This window comes from Antechinus flavipes, chromosome 3, assembly GCF_016432865.1.
Source record: "Antechinus flavipes isolate AdamAnt ecotype Samford, QLD, Australia chromosome 3, AdamAnt_v2, whole genome shotgun sequence".
In the NCBI taxonomy this organism is placed as follows: domain Eukaryota; kingdom Metazoa; phylum Chordata; class Mammalia; order Dasyuromorphia; family Dasyuridae; genus Antechinus; species Antechinus flavipes.
In genome coordinates this window covers 111,171,793-111,196,163 of record NC_067400.1, presented here as the reverse complement: position 1 = coordinate 111,196,163, position 24,371 = coordinate 111,171,793, and positions in this window count along the sequence as shown.

The window sequence follows — 24,371 nt, the reverse complement described above, 5'->3', positions numbered from 1 at the left end:
AATCATCTGATACTGGCAAAGGAAAAGAGTAGTCAATCAGTTGAATAGGTTAGGTTAACAGGACAAAATAACCAATGACTATAGTAATCTAATGCTTGACAAATGCAAAGAACCCATCTTTTGGGATAAGAATTTATTATCTGACAAAAACTACTGGGAAAACTGGAAATTAGTAGTTTGACCCACATCTAACACCATATATCAAGATAAGATTGAAATGGGTTCATGATTTAGACATAATGATATTATAAGCAAATTAGAAGAACAAAGACTAGTTTACCTCTCAGATCTGTGGAGAAGAAAGGAATTGTGGCAAAAGAAGAACTGGAGTACATTATTGAATGCAAAGTGGAGAATTTTGATTATATTAAATTAAAAAGGTTTTGTACAAACAAAACCAATGCAGATAAAATCAGAAGGGAAGCAATAAACTGGGGAAAAAAACTTACAATCAAGGGTTTTGATAAAGGCCTCATTTCTAAAATATATAGAGAGAATTGACTCAACTTTATAAGAAGTCAAGACATTCTTCAATTGATAAATCCTTACAGGTAATCAACAGGCAATTTTCAGATGAAGAAATTAAAACCATTTCTACTCATATGGAAAGGTGCTCTAAATCATTGTTAATCAGAGAAATGCAAATTAAGACAACTCTGAGGTACCACTACACATCTCTCAGATTGACTAAAATGACAGGAAAAGAAAATGATGAATGTTGGAGGTAATGTGGGAAAACTGGGACACAAATACATTGTTGCTGGAACTGTGAACTGATCCAACCCTTCTGGAGAGCAATTTGGAACTATGCCCAAAGAGCTATTAAACTGTGCATGCCCTTTGAACGAGACGTGTTTCTACTGGGCTTGTATGACAAAGAAATCATAAAGGAGGGAAAGGGACTAACATATGCAAAACTGTTTGTGGCAGCCTTTTTTGTAGCGGCAAGAAACTGGAAACTGGATTAGATGTCCATCAGTTGGGGAATGGCTGAATAAGTATGGTCTATGAATGTTTTGAAATATTATTGTTCTGTAAGAAATGACCAGCAGGATGATTTCCAAGAGACCTGGAGAGATTTTACATGAACTGATGCTAAGTGAAATGAGCAGAACAGGAGATCATTGTTTACAGCAACAGCATGATTATATGATGATCAATTCTTCTGGACATAGCTTCAATAATGAGATGATTCTGACCAGTTCCAAGGAACTTGTAGTGAAGAAAGCCATCTATATCCAGAGACAGGAGGATAGAAACTGATTGTTGACCACAACATGTTATTTTCATTCTTTTTGTTGTTGTTTGCTTGCATTTAGTTTTCTTTCTCATTTTTCCCCTTTTGATCTGATTTTTGTGAAGCATTATGATATTTGGGGAAATATGTATGGAAGAATAACATATTCAACATATATTGAATCATTTGAGAGGGAAAAAATTAGAACACAGGGTTTTGTAGGAGTGAATGTCAAAAATTATCTATCTATATGTTTTAAAAATAATAAGCTTTGATTTTAAAAAAGAAATTGCAACAACAAAAAAAGTAAATTATATTTAATATTTTAAGGAAAAAAATAACAGTATACTTAAAAAAAAATAAAAAAGCTGTAGCCTTGTGTTTGGTTGCCTTGCCTCAAGTTTATTTCCTGCAGTCTTTCTCCCACTAAGTTGATGAAAAAAATTATCTTAAAATACAGGTATGTCGTTCCCTAACCAGTAAAATCCAGTGACTTCTAAATGCTTGCAGGATAAAGTACAAAATTCCTCATTTAGCTTTTAAAGTCTTTCATAGCCTTGCATCTTCCTACCATTTCAGCAATCTTATACTTTACTAAATTCTACATATTATATGGTCTAGTTAACAAAGCTTATTTGTTGTGCTTCACACTTGATACACCTGACTCCCTGACTTTTCTCCTCTTGTTCCTTATTACTGAAATGTGCTTCCTCCTTATCTCTGCTTTCTGACTCTAGTTTCCTTCAAGATCGACCTCAAATCTATCCTCTCTGAGAGGCCTTTTTCCTCACCCCTTACTCTAACACTATTGCTTTGATGTGCCCTTCCATCTATTCTCTATACATCTTTTATGTAAATAACTATATGCATATTCCCTTTTCTATTATAATGTCAGCCTTTGTGAGACAAAGTCTGGGTTTCTCACTTTTTTTTTTTTATCTTCAGTCTTTAAAACCGGTCTGGCACACAGTGGGCTCTTAATGAATGCTTGTTAGTTGATTGTCACTATTGTAGTCATTTTTCACCAAGAATGTTTTATAAAACAATTTTAGTTTAAACCTTTGATTCAAGCACTGACTTTTCAAATATTAACAACATGAAACTCAGAGCATTTTGTTGTTGTTATTTTTATAATAGAACAGTGATTTTATTGTTATTGAATACTCTGGGAAAGGAAATATCTTCTGCTATTGCATATCAACAACCTTTCTGGATCTTATAGTCTTAAAGAGATTCTTGGGAAAACTAAATGGTTAATTAAAATCCTGGCATAGGATATGATAACACTTTTGAATCTTCAAATAAAACATACCATATACATATCCTTAGCTATTTTCCAGGCATATTTGTACTTGTATTTTTGCTCTAATTTTAAGCCCACATATATCCTTCTTTAAAAGCTAATTGTTCTGAACTAGTTAAATGGACGGTGATTCCAATTATAGGTAACTAATAGTGTGTTTGTGAACACACTGGAAGAGGGGTTTAAATCAGTGGTATTAGAGCAAAACTTTGTCACCCCATTAGAAGTACACGTAAGGCAGCTAGGTGGTGCAATGGATAGCAGGCTGGGACTGGAGTCAAGAGGACTTGAGTTCAAATCCAATCTTAGACACTTACTGTGTGTCCCTAGAAAAGTCATTTAATCCTATTTGCTTCAGTTTCTTTAGCTATAAAGTGAACTGGAAAAGGAAATGGCAAACCATCCCAGTATCTTTGCTAAGAAAATATCAAAAGGTGCGATGAAGATAAAAATGATTCAACAAAAGCAACTAAAGTACCCCTGGAACTCTAGTAGGGAGATAGAATTTACCATCAGTGCAGTAGCTGACTTTGTTTCCATGTTAGATAAGATGGTTGAAAACATCAAGCTCAAAAGCATGGGAGCAAGCACACATCCTTATTTCACTCCATTGGTGACTAGGAAAGCTTGAGAGCAGTGTCCATTGTCCAGAAGCTGGGCAAGCCTTCCATCATGAAATCGACATATTATACCAAGGGACTTCTCTGAATAACTGAATTTTGGCATAATTTTCTATAAGCCCTCACATCTAATAGGATCAAAAGCATTGGTCAGATCTACAAATATTGTACACAGACCTTTGTTCTGCTCCTGAAATTCCTGGAATTGTCCAGCAGTAAACATCACATCAACCATACCTGGCCCCTTCTGAATACACACTGGCTCTCAGATAGAAACCTTTGGCCCCACATGGTGAGCCCCTTCAGAGAAGATGCTGTGCTTTATGAGCAAAGCAGAACTGAATTTTCCCAGAAGAAAAAGGAGATGCACAAAATTAGAAAAGCTACCCGAAATGTTCATCTGGACTATTTGCGTCTCACCTGTGGTAGAGCACAAGGAGCTCATATTGGTCTGATCAGCCACAGTATGATGCACTGTAACTCTACTCCAGGCTTGTCATTTCGATTGTCTTCAAAAAATATTGGACACCCACCAACCAACATAGAAAAATAAGGTCAAAATTTTATTATCTGTATAAAGGTATTCATGAGACTTAAGCTTCTTGACTGAGGATTCTATTCAGAATACCTAGAACTTAAAAGGCAAAACAAACAAACAAACAAACAAAAAATAGAACAGAATACCACATAACTTAAGGAGAAAGGAAGATGACTTTTCCAGACTCTTTAACTTAAGAAGAGAGGAAGATAACGTTTCCAAAGTCTTTGTTACACAGCTTTCTGTTTGTTTTCTTGATATTAAAGGAAACAAAATGAGAAAATCTGGCCCTGTAGTTTATAATGACACATGCATTTTTAGCTAAGGGTGATCAAAGGGGAAAAGGCTGCTCCCAACTGCCTGTCACATCAATATAGAATTTTCCTACATGTGCCAGGTTTCCTGACCCATTGAGTCAGATTCGTATGTCTCCATTGTATGTCAGCTGAGCACATGCCAAAATCCAGTTTCAAATGTAATAGTAAGGTGAGGAAAAGGTAAGGGATTTTTTTTAAAGTAATATAAAACTAAAAGTTATCAATAATATTTTTAAAAGTAATATGTAATTATTGACAAATATGTTTAAAAGCATTGTATATATTTACTCTATATCAGATTGCTTTGCTTTCTTGGGAAAGGGAGTGGGAATTAATAATAACCTTTCCTAATTTAAATGAAGAAAAATATTTTTAAAATAATTCCTGAGAAGCAATTTTAATAATCTTTTGCCCAATTATTTGCAATCCTCTCCACAGTTTACTTCTTTCTACCTTTAAATATTTCTACTGTAAAGTACACATTAAGAAAAAGTTCTACCAGACCATGTTATCCTGGTGGTGTAAATCTTTTGCTCTCCAGCTTCAGAGAGTGAAATGAGAAAAAAAAAGTTTCAATCCTATATTAGATTGCAATTCACTTATACTCAGGATCATATGTGCTAACTCTGGCTTAGGACAAAAGTATGTTCATATCCACTAAGCCCATTTCTTCTCTACCTGAGGTTTCAGATGTATTTGGCAAGTGATGATATTTGAACTTCAAGCAGATCAATTCTGAATTTCACTATTTATTTTGAAGAGATTTTTTTTAATACAGTCTCTCTTCATTTTTACCTTTTTACCTTCTTTCATTCTCATCTTGTATCTTTTTCTCTCATTCTATGTATTCTTATTTTTTGCTTTGTCCTGTCTTTCTGTTTCCTATATATAACTTGATTTGTATTTGCCTGAACAATATTTTGATCTAGTGCGATAGTTTGCTATAACAGCATCACCCATTTTGCATGAACTGTTTTTCTCCTATGGAATTTCTGGTATTCAGAGGCAACTAGGTAAGAGCACATAGACAGGTGGACCTGGAGTCAGGAGGACTTGAGATAAAACCCAGCCTCAGACATTTATTTACTGTGTGACTCTCAGCAAATCTTTTGGCCTCAGTCTTTATCTTATATATATTATATCATAATTATCATATTATAATCTTCAATTATAATAAGAGGATCTTATCTATCTTGTAGAGTTATTATGAGGATCAAATGAGATTTTATTTCTAATGTATTTAACTCAGTTCCTGGCACAAAGTAAATGCTAAAAATTCTTTTTCCCTTTCCATCTACCATGCTCTGGACTATGAAATATCATAGTGTTTTAAACACATTCTGAGTTTATAATCTTAGCATGGTTTTACATGGTTTTTCATGGTTTTTATAATTCCCACCATTGTCTTTCCACAAAGTTTTTGCTCCTGGTCTCATTTCTAAAATTTTATTTATTCTCATGTCACCACCCATGCACTTTGTGGTCTTATTTTAATAGATTTAATTGGACTCATATTGTTTTCTACAATTAACTGTAAAAATCAGTATCCAAGAAAATCATGTGTAATAGGGGCAATACCCTATTTTAATCTTATTTTAATCCAGTTGAATGATTTGCTTTGGCTCCATGGAGGACAGGGATACAATTTAGGATCCCTGCTAAGGGATATGTACAACCAGTCTCTATGTACTATCCCTTTCTGTAATTGAAAATTTAGTCAACAAAAAAAAAAAAAAGAAAAAAGAAATGATTAATAAAAGAGGAAAGAAGATTTTAAATAAACAACTTATATTATCACTATCTATCTCCCTTTCTGTAGATGATAGAGCTTGAGATAGTCTTTTATTGATCTTGGTAAAAGGAAAGGGGACAGATTCTCCTCCCCACCTCTATCTTATCCCTGGATAAGAAATTATTACCTATTGAATGAAATTATCTAAATGAGCCTGAAACTGAATAATAAGTTCCTATATAATTTTTTTTCTTATGTGAACACAGAAAACTAACTTTTATTTAGAGATGTGAGTTTCTAACATTGATAGCAACATTATAAGTTTAGAAATAATTGTAGCCAAATTTTAGAATTATCAGATCAAGGAGAAAATATTTTAGGCAGCCAGAAAGAAACAATTCAAATACCAAGGAGCCGTAATTAAGATTACTCGGAACTTAGTAGCTTTTACATTCTATATTTAGGGATAAGAAGGCATGAATTATGGTATTCTGGATATTCTGGAAGGAGAAGAAGCTTGAATTATAAGCAAGAATCAACTACTTAGGAAACAAGTATAATCTTTCAGGGGAAAAGATGGATATTCAATGAAATAGGAGACTGAATTTTTCCTAATGAAAAAATCAAACAAAACAGAACAAAAATTTGGACTCAAGACAACCATTAAAAGGTAAATAAGAAAAGGAGAAAATAAACTGTTTATATTCCTACATGAAAAAAAAATTACACTTGTAACTCTTCACAACTATATTTCTACTAGGAAATTTTGAATAAGTATACATAAACAGAAGGTATGAGTATAAGTTGACTTTAATGTAATGATATGAAAAAAATAAGGTGTTGAAAAAATACTGCAGTAAATTATATCACATAAAAAGGCATTAAAGAGCTATTAAAATAGAGGAGGTGTGTGAGCATTGTTTAAATCTCAATCTCATTGGATTTGGCTCAAAGAGGAGAAAACCTACACACTTAATTGGGTATAGAAATTTACCTTAACCTATAAGGAAGAAATATGAAAAATGGGGGAAAAAAAAGGGAGGTTATAAGGCTGATAGAAAGGAGGGCTTTTTGAGGGAAATGAAAGTCAGAAACAAAATACTGATGATGAGAGAATAATTGATTTAAAAAAAATGTCCAAAGCAATTCTTTTCTCAGAGCAAAGAATTGCAAATTGAGGCAATGCCCATCAATTGGCAAATGACTGAATAAACTGTAGTATGTGATTATGATGGAATACTGTTATTCTATAAGAAATGATGAACAGGATTCTCTCAGAAAAACTTGGAAAGTCCTCCATGAGTTCAAACAAAATGAAATGTACTGTGTATAGATGTGATGACTATTATTCTCAGCAATACAATGATTCAAGTCTACTCTCAAGGACTTATGATGAAAAATGCTATCCATAACCAGAGAAAGAACTGATTTGATTTTTTTTAAGTTTTGTTTTTGTTGTTGTTGTTGTTGATTTTTTTTTGTTTTTATTTTTTGATGGTGGTGATGGTAGTGGAGAATCTATGTTTTCTTTCATGGAAATGTTTTGCAAAATTTTACATGTGCCTTTTCAAAAAGGGGAAGCAGATACTGAGGAGGGAGGAAGAGAGAATCTGGAACTCAAAGTTTTAAGAAGAAATGTAAAAATTGCTTTACATATAACTGGGGGAAATTTAATTATTATATTACACAATATATGATAACTCATCATATTAATAGTATAGCTTGAAGGAATATACATAGAGTATACTAGTATAAGATAAATTTGAGGAAATGAAACAAAAACTTAAGAGATAAGAAAGAGAGTGCAGAAGACAGGGAGAAGTAGAAAAATTATTTCACAAAGAGGTGCAGAAGACCTATTGCAGTGGAGGGAAAGATGGGAGAGTTGGTGATAAGTATTGCTTGACTCTTAGTCTTAACAAGTATTGACTTGCTGACTTATTGACTTATTGACTCTTCACAGTATTGACTCTAAGAGGGAGAAATACAATAAGAGTTGAGGAGAGGGATTAACAGAAAGAAGGGTAGATGAGTGGAGATGGTAGACAGAAATAAAACACTGGTGAAGTATAAGGATATAAGGAGAGAGAAGACAAACAGGAGAAAGAATAGGATGGAATTTTGATAATACACAGGTAATAATGAAAACTATGAATATGCAAAATAAAAGGGCAAGGAATAATCAGATCTATCAGATCTAAGAGGAGAGGAAGAATTAATAACCAATGAGGTAGCATTATGAAATGCAAAATAGATCATCTTGAGTAAAATAAATTTAAAAAGGCTTTTGCACAAACAAAACCAATACAACCAAAATTAGAAGGAAAGCAGAAAGCTGGAAAACAATCTTTATAGCAAGTGTCTCTTGTTTCTCAAATATATAGATAACTGAGTGAAATTTCTGAGAATAAAATTGATTCCCCAATTGATAAATGATCAAAGGATACAAACAGGAAGTTTTCAGATAAAAAAATCTATGCTATCTAAAGGCATATAATGAAGTGCTTTAAAGTACCTTTGATGAGAAAAATACACCTTAAAGCAACTCTGAGATACTACTTCATACCTATCAAATTGGCTAATGTAACAAAAAAGGAAAGAGACAAATATTGAAGGAGATGTGGTAAGATTGGGACACTAAAGATTATTGATGGAATTGTAAATTGTTCCAACTTTTCTGGAGAGCAAGTTGAAACTATGCCCAAAGGGCAACAAAACTGTATTCCAAAGAAATCATTTAAAAAAGGAGAAATGATCTACATGTACAAATATGTGTATATATGTGTGTGTGTGTGTGTGTGTGTATTTTTATGGTGAAAAAATATTGGAAACTGAGGGGATATCCATAATTTGGGGAACTACTGAGCAAACTGGAGCATATGAATGTAATGGAATACTATGTGCAATAAGTACTAAGTTTTATTTTAAAAAAATGAATGCAAATTTCAGAAAAAACAACAAACAAATCTGGAAAGACTTGTGTGAAGCAATGCAAAGTGAAATGAGCAGAATCAAAAAAACAAACAAACAAACATTGTACATGGTATCAGCAACATTGTGTAATGATCAATTTTAAATGACCAATTTTCTCAGCAATACAATGATCCAAGACAAGTACAAAAGACACATGAAAGAAAGTTTTATTCATACATACAGAAATAATTGATGGACTCTGAATGCAGATCAAAACATATCTTTTCAATTATTTTTTCTTTCTCATGTTTTTTTTTCTTTTAATCTTTTTTTTCTTTCACAATTACGATTAATGTGGAAATATGTTTTACATAACACATGCATGAACTATAATAAACTGCCTACCACCTTCAGAAGAGAACAGGGAAGGGAGAAAGGGAGGAAAAACAATTCGGAACTCAAAATATTGTAAAAATGAATGCTAAATTTTTTCTTGATATGTACCTGGGAAAAAAATTAAGCACTATTAAATGAAAAAGAATACAAAATGAGTTAAAAACTAGTGATATTTGGGGAAAATTTTGTAACTGACAGCAAAACATTCAGGGCATCAGAATAAAGAAGAAGCAATGAAAAAAGAAAGGTTTATAAAAAAAATTCCAAAGAATTTACTTTAACCAAAATTTAAAATTTAATAGCTAATGGTTAGCTTGTGAGTATTCTTTTTTCTGATCTTCCTTAAAAATGTTACCTTTTTTTTTTCTCTTGACATCTCTTTGAGGAAAATGCCATTATGTTTAGAATTATACACTTGTGTATTTTATTGAAAGACTTTTCGGTGACAAATCTCATTTATCAAGTTGTTGCTACTTTATGTACATAGTGAGAATGGAAAAGAGTAATGTCATTTGATACTGGTTGACAGCAACTCATTTTGTACATGTTACAAATGGATGCTCACAGAAATCAAATCATGCTTACCTGGAGTGAAAAGGAGGTAAGATCAGCTGGCAAGACTAGAGAAACCTAATTATCAAATTACCTAGATAGATTTATGAGTGTCAATTAAACTATACAATTTTCTGGTCTGACTTCCCTACCTATAGTCAACTAAAGGAAGGCTATAGAGTTCCAGAATGAGGTAATCAATCAGGATAAAAACAACTGAAAATATTAAGGAAACATTGATTTTTATACATCATTATATTATCAGTGAAATGATATTTGCTAATTCCAAATGTATTTCTATAGGCCTAATAATGAATATGTATATAAAATAATTTGAAATAACAAACATAAATTATTCCTTATAGAGACTATTTTGTATATTATGTGTACTGTGTATCATGAGAATAATATTAGTCTAGATTTAGCATTAAAAATCAAGTATATATGAAGCTGATGATTTTTAATAAAATTTTTTAAATTTAAAATTGTAACCTGCCTCCAACTAGCATGTTTCTCAACTTACCTTTTCTCAATGCTTTTTTGCTTTTATATGATAATTATTTATTAAAAAATACCTTCTTCTTCTACCTTTTAGTGATCAAAAAAAAAAAAGAAAGTAAAATAGCTGTTCAGAAAAATAAACTGGCATATCAAAAAGTAACTGAAAATATATCACAAATTTATTGTCTCCAATATCTATAAAAATGAGGGAAGTATATATTTTCTCTACTGTTCAATGAGAACAAAATTTCTTTTAGAAATACATAATGTATTGGTTCTTGTTATTTCTATTTACAATATTGTTGCCATCATGAATATTGTTTTTTCTGCTTCTATTTTCTTCACTTTGATTCAGTTCATAAAAATCTTCCCAAGGTTTGTTTGTTTTATTTTTATTTTTTACCTCTGAATTCTTCATATTCCTAATTCCTTGTGGCCAAGGCACTTTTTTTTTAAAGTGAATATCCACTTGACAGTGTTATAGAAGCAAAACCTATTCATTCATTTAGGCTTGACTGATTTTTCAATACAGGCTGAGGTCCTTGAGAAGTAGTGTGATGTAGTGGATAGGAAATTGATATCAGAACAAGGAATATATAGCTTCATGTCCTAATTTTGTTACAAAGGGGTTGGGTGACCCTGGATAATTTAGCTAATCTCATAATCCTTTAATGAAACAAAACTACAAAACTATACTATAAAAACTACATAATAAAACTGTAAGATCCAAAGAAAGTACTATTTTGTACTAACCTACATTACTAAAATGAGCTTCCTCTTTTGGGATTTCTTTATCCTAATAAAATTACTATGATCCTTCCCAGGTAAACTAGGTTGTTTTTGTTGTTGTTGAAAAAAATCATAAATCTGAATTGTAGTCTTGATTAGTCTAGAACAAAGTTTCTTAAATTGTGGATCATGACCCCCAAAGAGATTACATAACTGAATGTGGGTATTCCAGAAAACAAATTTGGCAATAGTAAGAGGTTTCTGAATGTAATGACTAAAAATTAATTCATAATCAAATGCCTAATGGATCTGAGGTGTTTCCAGTAGGACTTGCACATGTTGTTGCATTGTGAGACTTCACTATATTCTTGGCTTTTGAAAACACAATATGTGTATTTTGCATTGCATGAATACTGCCAGAAATACTTCAGTTCAAATTCTAGATGGAGTCATATAAAAATTTCTCCAGTGAAAAAAGGGATCAGTAGTCTAGAAAACAAGGATTATTTTTTGCCTTTCTTCTGCTTTGTTTAAGATCTCAGAATCTCAATAGATGTTCAGGGGTCTTCAGGTATGATGAATGAACTTCTTCCATGATTCAACACAATGATTGTGCTCATTTCTGAACTCAGATGAAGCTAGGAACATCAATTAAATCAGTGCTATCCCTTTGCAGAAAACATGCTCTTTTTAAGTAAACTTTTTTTATTAAAGGACACATGTTCTTTTAATTCCAATTTCAAGTTAAACCCAAGTTAAATTTCTCTTTAGATTATAAACTACATGAGAATAGAGATTCTACTTCACCTTTGCATTTACTTAGCTCAATAGCTAAAATATAATAATTGGAGAAGAAGGAAAGGAGACCTATTTCATAACTGTAAATATGAAGAGAAATCTTTCTGAGACAAGGGATAGAGATGATAATGAAAGATAAAATGAACACATTTGATTATCTAGAGTTGAAAAGCTTTTCACACAAACAAAATAAATTTATTTAGAATTAGAAGGTGAATAATTGGGGAAATATTCATAACAAATTTCTCAGATAAAATATTAATGTCATCCCTCTCTGTTTCTCTACTTCTTTCTTTCTCTGTTTCTGTCTCTCTCCCTTCACAGAGTTGGAAAGTATATGGGGCTGGATTTGAATTCAGTTATTCTTCACTTTTAACCTGACACTATCCACAATACCACCTAGCTACCTTCTCTACCTATGTGTGTGTAACTGATATAAATATATGACTGCAATATAATCTATAAGCATAGTTTAGAACTGGATTATTTGTATTCTGAGAATCACTCTAACTAAACATGAAAGTTTTTCATGAGTAGTAACTACAAATTCTTTGTTCATGTTAAACAGAAAAGCCAAATATTTTTTAGTTCAGTGAAATAAGATTTTGCTTCTATAATGATAGTAACAAAAAAATAATTCAACGTGCTAAGAATTAGAGAAATTTATAGAATTTCTTGTTTTTGTTTGGTTGTTTCAGTTATGTCATTAATAGACATTTTTGGGTTCTTCTTGTCAAAAATACTGGAGTGAATTGGGATTTCCATCTCCACACATTTTTATGTTACATGACTTGCCAAAGGTCATACAACTAGGAAGTACCTGAAGCTGGATTTGAATTCAATTTTTCTAGACTCCAGACCTAGCACTCTATTTATATATGTATATAACAAAGCTATGAGTCCTCTAATGATCAACAAGTGTATATAGTATGAAAGAAAATGAAACATATTAATATTGATATTTTCTTTATAATTAAAAGTAGAAAAAATACTAACTTGCTAAATTAAAGGATGGCTCACAGGTTTACAAAGAAGGTAACAGCAGTGTTTTTTCATCATCTATCCAAAGGCAAAAAGAAACATCATTTCATTGAACTTTTTTTTTTCATTTCGTGTGTCAGTGTTATTGATAAATATTTGTAAAGAGTCCACTGTGAAGACAATTGCAGCTTATGTTTCAACATCTGTTGCATAGGATATAACATCTGTTTCAAAGGGTAAGGCCATAGAGAAAATCTTCAAAGAACTTGTAGTCTCTCTCTCTCTCAAATTAAATCATTATACACATTAAGAGAAACAACATGGATTTAGAAAGCAGAACATTGGACTAAAGTTTTGTTTTTGACACTTAGTATCTGCCCATTGCTTAATTTTTTACAAACTCAGAACAATTTCTAAAACTGTGATTTTATAATGAGTTGCTCATGATGATTGATAGAATTCCTACACTAGGAGTTCCATATACTGATTAAATTATATATCCAGACTCCCTTTTCTCAAAACCCATACCACATAGTTTTAATATTTAGTGATTTCAATGAAAATAAAGGACAAGAAAATACATATCTGTGTAACTATCTGTGTGTCTCTCTTAACCTCTACATGTACATACATATGTGTTCACATAGAAATGTGTTTATACATAAGATATTAAAGATGCTAAAAAAAAAAAACCTCAGAAACATCTCATAACTATTTGTGGCAACTATGTTCTTTGAAAAAGGGGTTAACATATCCTAAGCACCAGATAACATAAATAAGATCTTAAAAATATGAAATTTATTTTATTAAAAGACAGGGATTAATTAATTATTGATATATCATTCTGGAAACAATTTTTCTGTGAACATATTACTATGTACTACCTTACGAGAGTATTATTACTTATTACTACCTTATAAGAACAATTATGAACATTAGTATCAAATATGAAAAAATAAAAAAGAAAGATATGATAGATATACCATGCAAAATAAGTGAATATTTTTTAGAAAATGTGTTGAAATTGATTGAAAACTCAATGAAAATAATAGCTATCATCTATTATTTTTAAAAAGGTTGTTGAATGGAAGAGGAATCAGATTTCTGCTTGGCAAAACTAGATGAAACTGATGGTAGTTATAGAGTAGGTGATTCAATGCATGGGAAAATTCCCAAGAACTAGAGTTCTCAAAAAGTAGACTTGTCTGCTGGGTTTGATTATAGTATCCCATTACATCAAGTAGAAGATGCATGTACACTTGTGAAAACTACAGATGAAGTTTTAGGGTGCGAGTTACTAGTTTACCTCTAAAATTCTGTTCTACAGCATACTAAATAAAGCAAGCACCTAACAACTATATTAAAACATTTGAGTACAATATTCCAAACTATTTTACTTTATTTCTTTGTTGCTGGTTTGTTTTGTTTTGTTGTTATTGTTGTTTGCTATTTAAGTACAACAATGGCATGTTGGCTATATTTGATTTAGAATATAGTACATAACCTAAATATTGTTACAAAAGATTTTTCTTTGAAATGTCTAAATATATTCTTACAATTTAAAAAAATCCCTGTTGTTGAGTTACTTTTAATTGTATTGACTTCATTTTTATTTTGAAATTAAATTGTATTAATTTTTTTTCCCTGAGGCAATTAGAGTTAAGTGATTTGCCTAGGGTCACACAGCTAGGAAGTGTTAAGTGTTTGAGACCAGATTTGAATTGAGGTCCTCCTGACTTTAGGGCTGGTGCTCTATCCACTGCACCACCTAGCTGCCCCCATTAATTGACTTTTTAAGACTAAAAATCCATCCTGTATGAATTTTTACATTATGTATATTGACCTTCATTTGTAATTAATCCTTTAATTATTCAGAAGCATTATGAAAAGACACACTTAGAACATGGAGGCTTCCTTATGAGTCTAAAGGAGCAATGGAACCTGTTTCACCCCAGTCAAAATAAATTCTAGGAACAGAAACCTTTTAATATATTCAGTCTGGGTAAGTGGTAATTACATATGCAATAGCTTTCTAATTGGTTTCCCCTTTCAAGAGTCTCCACTTCACTACTTGGTTCTCAAACTGATCTTTGTTAAGTATCAATTTACTCATATCACCTCCCCAACTCCAATAATCTCCAATATCTCCAATATCAAATATAGCTTCCTTTAAAGTGATTTAAAATTAATTATTTAAATTTTTGGGTAACCTCCCCTTTCCTTATCTTTCAAGTTTTCTTATACTTTGCTCCCCTCCTTATTATCTGCGATGGAACCATTACTCACATACAACACTCCATTTCCTGCCATTTCATGCTTTTTCAGTGACTATCTTATGCTTAAAATGTTCTCCCTATTTGCAGTGACATCTTAGTTTTTTTAGATTCCTTGCCATCAATTACTCATAGATTATCTTCTATCTACTTTGCATATATATATATATGCATATATATGTAACACATATATATATATATATATATAGCATATATGTGTGTGTGTGTGCCTGTATATACATCTGCATAATTCCAATATAAACATATATATGCAAATATGTATACATATATATGTATGTTATTTATATGTCTTTCTAAATATAATGGGAGTTTCTTGAAGAAAGCATGGTTTGCCTTTTTTGTATGTCCACAAGTTTAGCTATTACCTGGCTCAAATAATCACCTAACAAATGTTTGTTAACTTATACTCAGAAAGCATTCTATTCTTTCAGACTAACACTACCAATTGGGAGTAAAAACACTGCAGCCTGGTCCATGGGTGTGTATGATCTTCATTTCATTAAAAGGACAAGTATTCCAAGACAAATGGAAATGTTCTTTTCAGGGAATTAAAAGCTAGAAATTGTAGTCTTCTTTGTCTAGAAGAGATTGAGTATGAATGTGAGGCACTGAAGAGCCCCTGGAAAGGAATCTCTGACATGGAAGTATCTCTGACATTGATGTATCTGTGATGTTATTTTTATTTGTGATAATGATTCTTTCTGACAATGCAAAAGAAATTCTCTTCAAATAGTATTCTCATGGGTAACTTGTATTATACTTTTCACTTATAAATGCCATTTTATGAAATGATACAGTGCTAGCACCAATACTGGTCCAGGGAGATCTCAAGTTCTATTATTCCATTTCCTGACTGAATCAATAGGTAGTTTTCCATTTTAAATATCCAATAGTCTATATATATATATTTTTTCTCAATCATAACCATTGCTAAAGGATTTATTTTTCTTTCATAATTTCATCCATGAAGTGAGGAAGTTAATTCTTTCTTTCTTTCATTTTAAAAATGAATTTCCTTATGGTTAAATATACTGGAAAATCAAACATACAGATGGGGCCAGTATAAGAGCATTACAGAACAGGAACATTTAAAATGTAAAGGAGATAATTGAAAATTTTCTTCTTCTTCTTTTTTTTTTTTTTCCCGAGGCTTAATTAGGGTTAAGTGACTTGCCCAGAATGTGTTAAGTGTCAGACCAAATTTGAATTCACGTCCTCCTTATTTCAGGGCTGGTGCTCCATCCACTTCTCCACCTAGCTGCTCCAAGGAAACAATTTTTAAAAACCCAATAAACTGATAGTTTTTTATTCATCATTTACAGGTCTATAAAATGTAAGGCTAAGGTATGTAATGCATACATTGCTGAGGAGAGCTACAAGATACTTTTTTTTTTTTTCTGTCTCCTAAAATGCTGGAATCATTCTAGTGTCTGAAAATTGTGTTCTGCTCTGAGAATAATCCCTGTTTTCCAGTTCTTAAAACTATCCTTCAACTTTTGATAGAGAGATATTGTTACTTCTATTTGAAATGGATTTTCATCAAGGTAACTATTCAGATATCATAAAAATCAAATGGTCATGTCTACTTACATGAATCAGTGGGGAAATGTTCTTGCTTTCCATAAAGTCAAAAGAAAGTGAGCAATTTTAATTATTCATGAGTATGAATAAGTATTTAGTGAAACAGGCCCCCAGGAGTTTTGTTCTAACTGCTACTGCAAAATGATTCACATTAGGATGGAAGTTAGATTATAGGGGAAATCATGATTGAAATTCAAATTCCAATAATGGTTAACACTATGTTACAATGAAAATGCCTATATAACATTAAAATAACTTGGATAATGAGAATGAATTACTTGAATTAGACTTAAATTAACTACTAATAATGTTCAATTGTAGATCAGGGATTATAGCATTGAAATAACATTCTCATAGCATTAGTATCCTTGAACTGAAGGTCTTTTCAGGCTGAAGTTCAAAATAAATAAATAAATCTTAATGTAAGCAACTGTTTGGGAAATCTAGAATGTCAGTACATTTTAAATAATCATCTGGTTCTTTAATTACTGAACCATTCTGCTCATTGCTAAAATGAATAATATATTGAAATTACTTTACAACCAAGTATGATGCACCAAGAGGGAAATTTTTGGCTTTTGCTGATAAATCATGAAATATTAGGATACTTATTAGATAGCTGAATTTGAAATCACAATCAATAGTCATATAAGCAATCCTTTTCTCCACACATGTGAAGAACTCATTGTAATGTGATTCTTGTTTTAAAGGTCTAGTGCACCCATTGTACCTGTTAACTCTTGCAGTCTGTTTCTATTTATAAATTTGTCAGACCTGGAGATTAGAATTCCTTGTCATATGCTATTAAATTATGGATTAACTCTATTATTCTTACAAAGATTTATAATTAATTTCTAATATAACTTGCTTTTTTTTGCATTTTTTTGCATTTTAATCAGATGTTAGTAGAATATATACTTGAGATACAACAGTGTCATAGTTAGAGTGATAATATATTCTGTAGCAGCAATTTGTTAATAATGGATATTTAAAGATGCACATAAAACAATATTCTAAGTACTCATTTACAAATATCCTGATTTTTGCATGCTAAATTATAAATATGTTCATATGTTTATGTGCACTATAAAGATAAACTAGTGAATATGAAATCTGTTTGTTCTAATAAAATTGAAAAGTTATTTAATCTTCAATAAATATTGTCCTTATAGCAACTATAACTTTCAAGAAATTCTGATATGACAAAAACTCATTCCTTAAGAATAAAATATTTCCTCTCCCCCTGAAAATTAAGATGGTTTATCAGGGAAAATAGTTGATTATATGAAACACTGACAGCTGGTAAGCAAAAAAATTAGAAAAACACGTATCTTAAACCATGTTCATACAAGGAAAACCTGTAAAGGACCTTAGAGATAATCTATTTCAAACTATCATTTTATTAATAAAAAAAAAAATAGATGAGTAGAAAGCTTAGGAAACTAGTCTAAACTTACAAAACAATTTAGAAGAACAGTTAGGACCCCGATCTCCTAGCTTCCAGACCAGTATGTTTTATTTTATACTGTACTGCCTCCCTCTGAAATATTTAAGCAGATCATAGAATGAAGGAAGTTGGCTGATATTGTCATTAGAACTTAGAAACAGTGTGCAATGGGTGTTTAATAATGTAATTTTTCAATTTTATTAGAGCACACAACAGATTTAATGCACATTAGTTCTAATATGAGGATATGGGTCATGAACATCCAAAGGGCCTACAGATAATGTAGGAAACAGCACACTATTGCATATGCTTAAGAATGATGTGTTGTTTCCCATAAATGTGTAACATATTCATAAAAATGTTTTACTGTGAGTGCTGAAGCATTAAAACAAGAATAAACAAACTGCATTAGCATGAAAAATTATACAAAAGCTTTTAAGTTTTTGACACAGGTCACAACAAATTAACACTCATTAATGCCCACAGGAAAAATTAACTGCAAAGAGGCTTCAAAGTCAGCTGGTAGAGAAAGTATATTTTCCTTAAAAAGGAAATACAGCACCTCATATAATGACTGGAGCACATTAAAATCTTGCTTTCCTTAAGTTTTCATTTCAGTGTTGATGAAAGATATTTATATCTTATAACGATCAAATTTGTTATTTCTGTGACCTTTCTTGTTTTTTATCGGTAAATACTATTCTAGTAGTTTTTTTTATTATTATTATTATTCTTTACTGTATTCTTTTTGAAAGCGTATTTTGTTCTTCATATATTCTTTGAGGACAATATCATTTTTCTTAGTGTTTGTCCAACCAAGTTTCAACAAGTGCATTTTGTTACTTAGATGAGCTCTTGTTTCATTACAAATACTAGACTTTTTCTGGTTGACCCAAGAGGAAAAAATTGGGACAAATATGTGTAAAGTTCTGAGAGATAGATATAAACCTGATATGAGAAAATTTCCTAGCAAGTAGAGCTATGGAATACTGTAGGAGACTGATGTGAAAATGGATCTCTGATAACTATGGCCAGGCTTGTCATATTACTTGGGTTTGAGCAGATCCTCCATATCACATAGACAGGATTTCAAAAGTAGAAATCCTTGGGCTGTAGCAAAAACTAAATAATCAACCTATGTAGGTAAGAAAAAAAAATACAATTTAAGCACAAAAATTTCTATGATTCAAGCATAAATAAAGCTGTATTTTAATACTTTGGTATCTGGAAGCTTCATGGGAAGGTAAAAATGCAGGGAGAGATGGACTCTTTTTCCTTCTACCTAGTAGAGCTCTGCTATCACAAGAACTGCGTAAATTCTTATTTGACCCTATCCCTTTGGGGGATGGAAAGGGATGGAGGAAGGAGGAGAGGAGAAGGAAATCCATTGTGACAATAACATGCTGGAATTCTCAGCATGTACCCTTGACTTTTGTTTGACAATAATATTCTTGTACATTAGTTAAACTAATTTTGATAATCTCTGAAGTTCTTTTCCAAATCTGAGATTTTATAGCTATTTTATTCCACAATTCCATGGACTATTATTAATATAAATTAGAATAATTAAAAAGGTCTTTTGAAAAATAACTAGATAGTGTCAGAAATTGTACCTTAGTTCTTTGGGTACTTGGTTATCTCTTTCAAATTAATCTGTAATTAGTAATACATAATGACTTAACCTGAGGTTATAAATAAAGTGCTCCACCAAGATAACAGAGACAGGAAAAACCTGAAAATATATATTTTAAATTATTTATTTTATTTTTAATTTAACTAATAAAATAAGCATTTTATAATATAGTACAATTTTAAAATGCAAATGAAACTGCAAATGCATGTGAACCAGATAATTTTGATAACTAATGCCTTAGTATATGTTAATATCTGATACTATCAAGCCTTCTTCATATCTATATTTATTTCCATATATATTTCTATCTCTATTAATCCTATATATAAATATTGGATTTTTTTTACTTTTTGTTCACCAAATGAATTTTAATAGCTTTTCTAATTCTTGTTTTTCTTTCCAACTATTTCCTTACTTTTTATTATTATTATTCTTTTGGTTATAGACTGATACCCGATTGGAGAGCTTAGAGTTTTTGTTTCCCTAGAGTTCTATCCAAAATAAGGTACTGATTCTACTTCACAAACCAACCAATGAAAAATAATCTTTGGGCCCAACTCTGTCATGAAATGTTATGGTAAATGAAGAATTCTCATTCATAGAAGATGTGATTAGACTAAAATTATAAAATTAAATTCTTATCTAATGCCTTTTGAAACCTTTCCAGAAATGAACTGGTTCAAAGCTCTCATCTTTCCTAATTTGTTACTCATAAAAAAAGTTAGCCTGTCTTGTCTGTTTATGTGTTTTCTTAGATGGGTTTCTTTATAAAAAACAGAAACTGAGGAGGGAATTTTTTCCCCCTTGAATTGAGCAGAGGATCAGAATTTTGATAACCCATCCTTTCACTTTTCCAAAAAGCATTATCTTTGGGCAGTGCCTCTGATTACAATGGTGTATCAGTTGGAAGTTTCCATTTCAAGCATCTCCTTGGAGACTTTAGTGGAACTGACCACTCAAAGTGAAATATGAAAGAGTTTTAGCTATTACTTTTCAGAAAGTGTCTGAGACTTAATAGACACTTAATAAATGCTTATTAAATTCAACCTCCTTTGCCATCATCTGAAATAAGAGCAATATACTAAGATATTTCATTTCCTGGAGAATTTATTTTTTTGAGCTGGGGTAAGGTGGAATGGTGGTTAAAGCACTAGGCTTGGAATTAGGAAATCCTAAATTCAATTCTGACCTCAAATATTTAATAGCTGTGACTTCTCTTTTTCTTAATTTCCTCATCTGCAAAATTATGATCATACTAAAACCAACCTTTCATAGTTTAACATAAGTATAATAAAATGAAATAATAATTTTAAAGCTTTTAGCATAGTGCCTGGTGCCTAGTAAGTGCTATATTAATATAAGCTGTTATTCTTATTAGCATCATCCTCCTCATGTTTTATTGAAGTCACAGTAATTTTATTGAATTATAGCTTAGTACTGAAAGAGAATCTAGTAATCATCTAATCCAAACCTTAACTAAAGGTTAAAGACTGAAGCTCAAATATTTACCTGTTTAAATATACATAACAAGTGGCAGCATCAGATTTTGAATTCTGATCCCCTAACTACAAATTAAGTGTTTTGTCCACTGAATCTGGACTTTCTAAAATGCTCAAACTAAAAGGATATTTTTGAAGAGAGAAGTTACAGTCACTTGTTAAAGGAAGATCAGGAATCATAGAGCAAGGAATTACAAAGAATAAACTATACAAGCAAGCCATGCTTAAAATAATTAATGGTGTATTTTAAACCACTTAATCTTATCCACACTGTATGTTTGGGTAATTTCACATTTTTAAAAATTTTAATAGCATTTTGTTTTTCCAAATACATGCAGAGAACAAGCAATTTGATATATGTTAAACACATGCAGTTTTTCTAAACATATTTCCATATTCACATTGCTGTGCAAAAAAAATCAGATCAAGAGGAAAAAAAAATAGGAGAAAGAAAAAAACACAAGTAAACAAACAATAACAACAACAGCAACAACAACAAAAAGGTAAAAATACTTTGCTTTGATCCACATTCTGTTTCCATAATTCTCTCCCTGATTGCAGATGGCACTTCCCAGCCCAAGTCTATTGGAATTGCCTTGAATCACCTCATTGTTGAAAAAAGCCAAGTCCATCATGGTTGATTATCACATAATTTTGTTACTGTGTACAATGTTCTCTTGGTTCTGCACAATGTATATTGAAAATCCTAGAAAACACAGTAGTAGCTCTGTCTTGTATTTTTTTCTTCTGGAAGTTTAAAATATAGGAAAAGGACAAAATTAGAGTTCTTGGAGGGTAGACTGAGATGGGAGAAAAATATTAAGTCGATGCAATATATTAAGCTGCAGGGAACTCGAACCAATAGTTCTGCTTTATACTACAGCTCATGCTTTTGGAGCTGAGGCTTTGCCGATCAATAAAATTATGCCTTCTATTTATTTTCAGTGGGACCAATAATAAGGGATGAAAGTAGCTAGATAAAAGAAAATAATAAAACCACTTTCTGGAGTGCAACCAGAGGGCAGGGATGACAAAATTCAAGACACACAGCTAGAGAGCCTTTGGGGGAAACAGAGGCATGAAACTTCAAAAATCACACTTCCAAAATACTATGTTTACCCAGAGATCCTTCTTCAGGAGTTTTGTGTTGTGCTTATTCTCTAATCCTTGGTATGCTCATGGCTTAGAAAATGGGCTTACATTTCTTTTCCTATTTCCTCAACTGTAAAGTACAGGAGCCAAGGAAATAGGATTATTTGGAAGTATTAGAACACAGACATGCATGTCCTAACCATCCTTGACTACCCTTATATACAGTGGACTAAGTAAATAGCCTTGAAATGAAAAACAAATTTTAAGCTCATCCCTCAAGATAGGTAAGAGTAAAGAAGGAAAGATTATCACAGCCTTATGATTCATGTGAGCGAGTGGGTGCCTTGGCCCAGAAGGCAGCAACAAAAACTTGATCCCTGAGGAATTTTTCTGACAGGTGCTTCTCATTCTCCAGTTCTAACAGCATCCTTCCTTATCATTACCTTCTTTAATGCATAGAATTATACTGCTGAGGAATTCAGTGTCTTTTATAAACCCTGAAGAAAATTCAATGTACTTTCTTATAAATTCATTTAAATCAAGAGGAAAAGATACATTTTTGTCCTTTATATGGATTTATATTTTAACCGACTTGATTTTTATTTCAAAATAGAGCAGCGTAGCACTTTTAAGTCTGTTTTATCTTAAGGAGCTGACTGATGAGTTACCTTCAAAAGTCAAACATAATTGGTCATTTTCACTTAATCTGCAGGAAGAAAAAAATATAGAAAGCTTTCTAAATGATTCACAAGATATTAATTTGGGGGAAAGATTGGGACTTGGGAGAAGGGACTAGGAGAATTGTAAAGATTTCATGAAATTAACCACCATAGACTGGTGTCCCTATAATGAAATGATAGCACTTAAATTTTTTTTTTTCTAAAGAGACAATATCACTCTCATCATGAAAAACACTTACATAGTAAATCTGGCTAATTTATCTAATTGCATTACTTTTATGGAGAAAATTCTTTTGTTTAAAAATCTTTCTAGGAGGCTTTATTGTAAGGTTCTTTTCAAGATACCACAGTAATGCCATTTACAATGCATGCAATAATGAAAAGAAACACAAAATAGCTCACATTAAAAAAATAAAGAAGAAATGTACCTTAGAAAGGTGAAGAAAGATTTTTCTTATTATTCTTTGTATTTCTTATAAAGGTAGTTCTCACCATTATGAACTCCTGCAGATGAAATTGTTATAAAGGAAAATAAAAAAAAAATACTAGAACAGAATGGCATAGGTTGCAAAATGACATAGTTAGCCCTTCAAGGGTTCTACATGCATTTCCTAAGAGAATGGAAATGTGATTTTAATTTTTAGTTTAAAAATCATATCTAATATATTTCTTTCATACATTTTTAACATGCTTGGCGACTTACTAGAAGTTCACTGAAGCTTTGTGTACACTTTTAAACAATGAACATTGCCTAGACAGTAATATATCAAGATATCAGTGACTTGAGGGCATCTTAAATATCAGCTTCTATTGATTATGTTTTGTCCAATTAAATGGATGATAATTGGAGAGAAACAAATATTTGACCTGAATTTTAATAAAATCAAGACCCATTTCTTCTTTACCCTGATATCTGAGATCCCATCATTTCTCTCAGAAGCCCACCTTGGGAAATTCAAAGCTATCCACATGATCTGATGATATTCAAATTAAATTCATTTCAATAAACTCAAATTATTATCCAAAATGAGCACTCACATGTGGCTTCTATTGCTTCAGTTGGAAGCAAAAGTGAATTTTAGAACCTTTTTTTTTTTTTTTTTGCTTACCACTAATCTAAGTTCCTTTTAAAGAGGCATATAAGCATCTGAATGATAGCTTCTCTCCTCTAAAATGTATATTCTTGAAGAGATGAGCTGCAAGAAGTTGTTTGTGTTATTGATTTCCATTTTTAAATTAGCCTGCTTGTGTTACTCAGAAATTAAGGCTGATAAAACATGTCAAAGCTCGATGAGACTACAATCACAAGAAGAAAAAATACAGACTATTAGAACTGAAAGGGACATTAGAGCTCAGTTACTTCAATCTTCTCATCTTATAGATGGGGAAATGATGGGACCTCTTTACTCCTATTTTAGTAGTCTTTGCACTAGATATATCATTGTGTCCAAGTTCATTCTGCTGACTGCAAGAAATTTATAATACATAATAGAAATTAATAAGGGCCAAACTTCTTGTTTCGTTCACA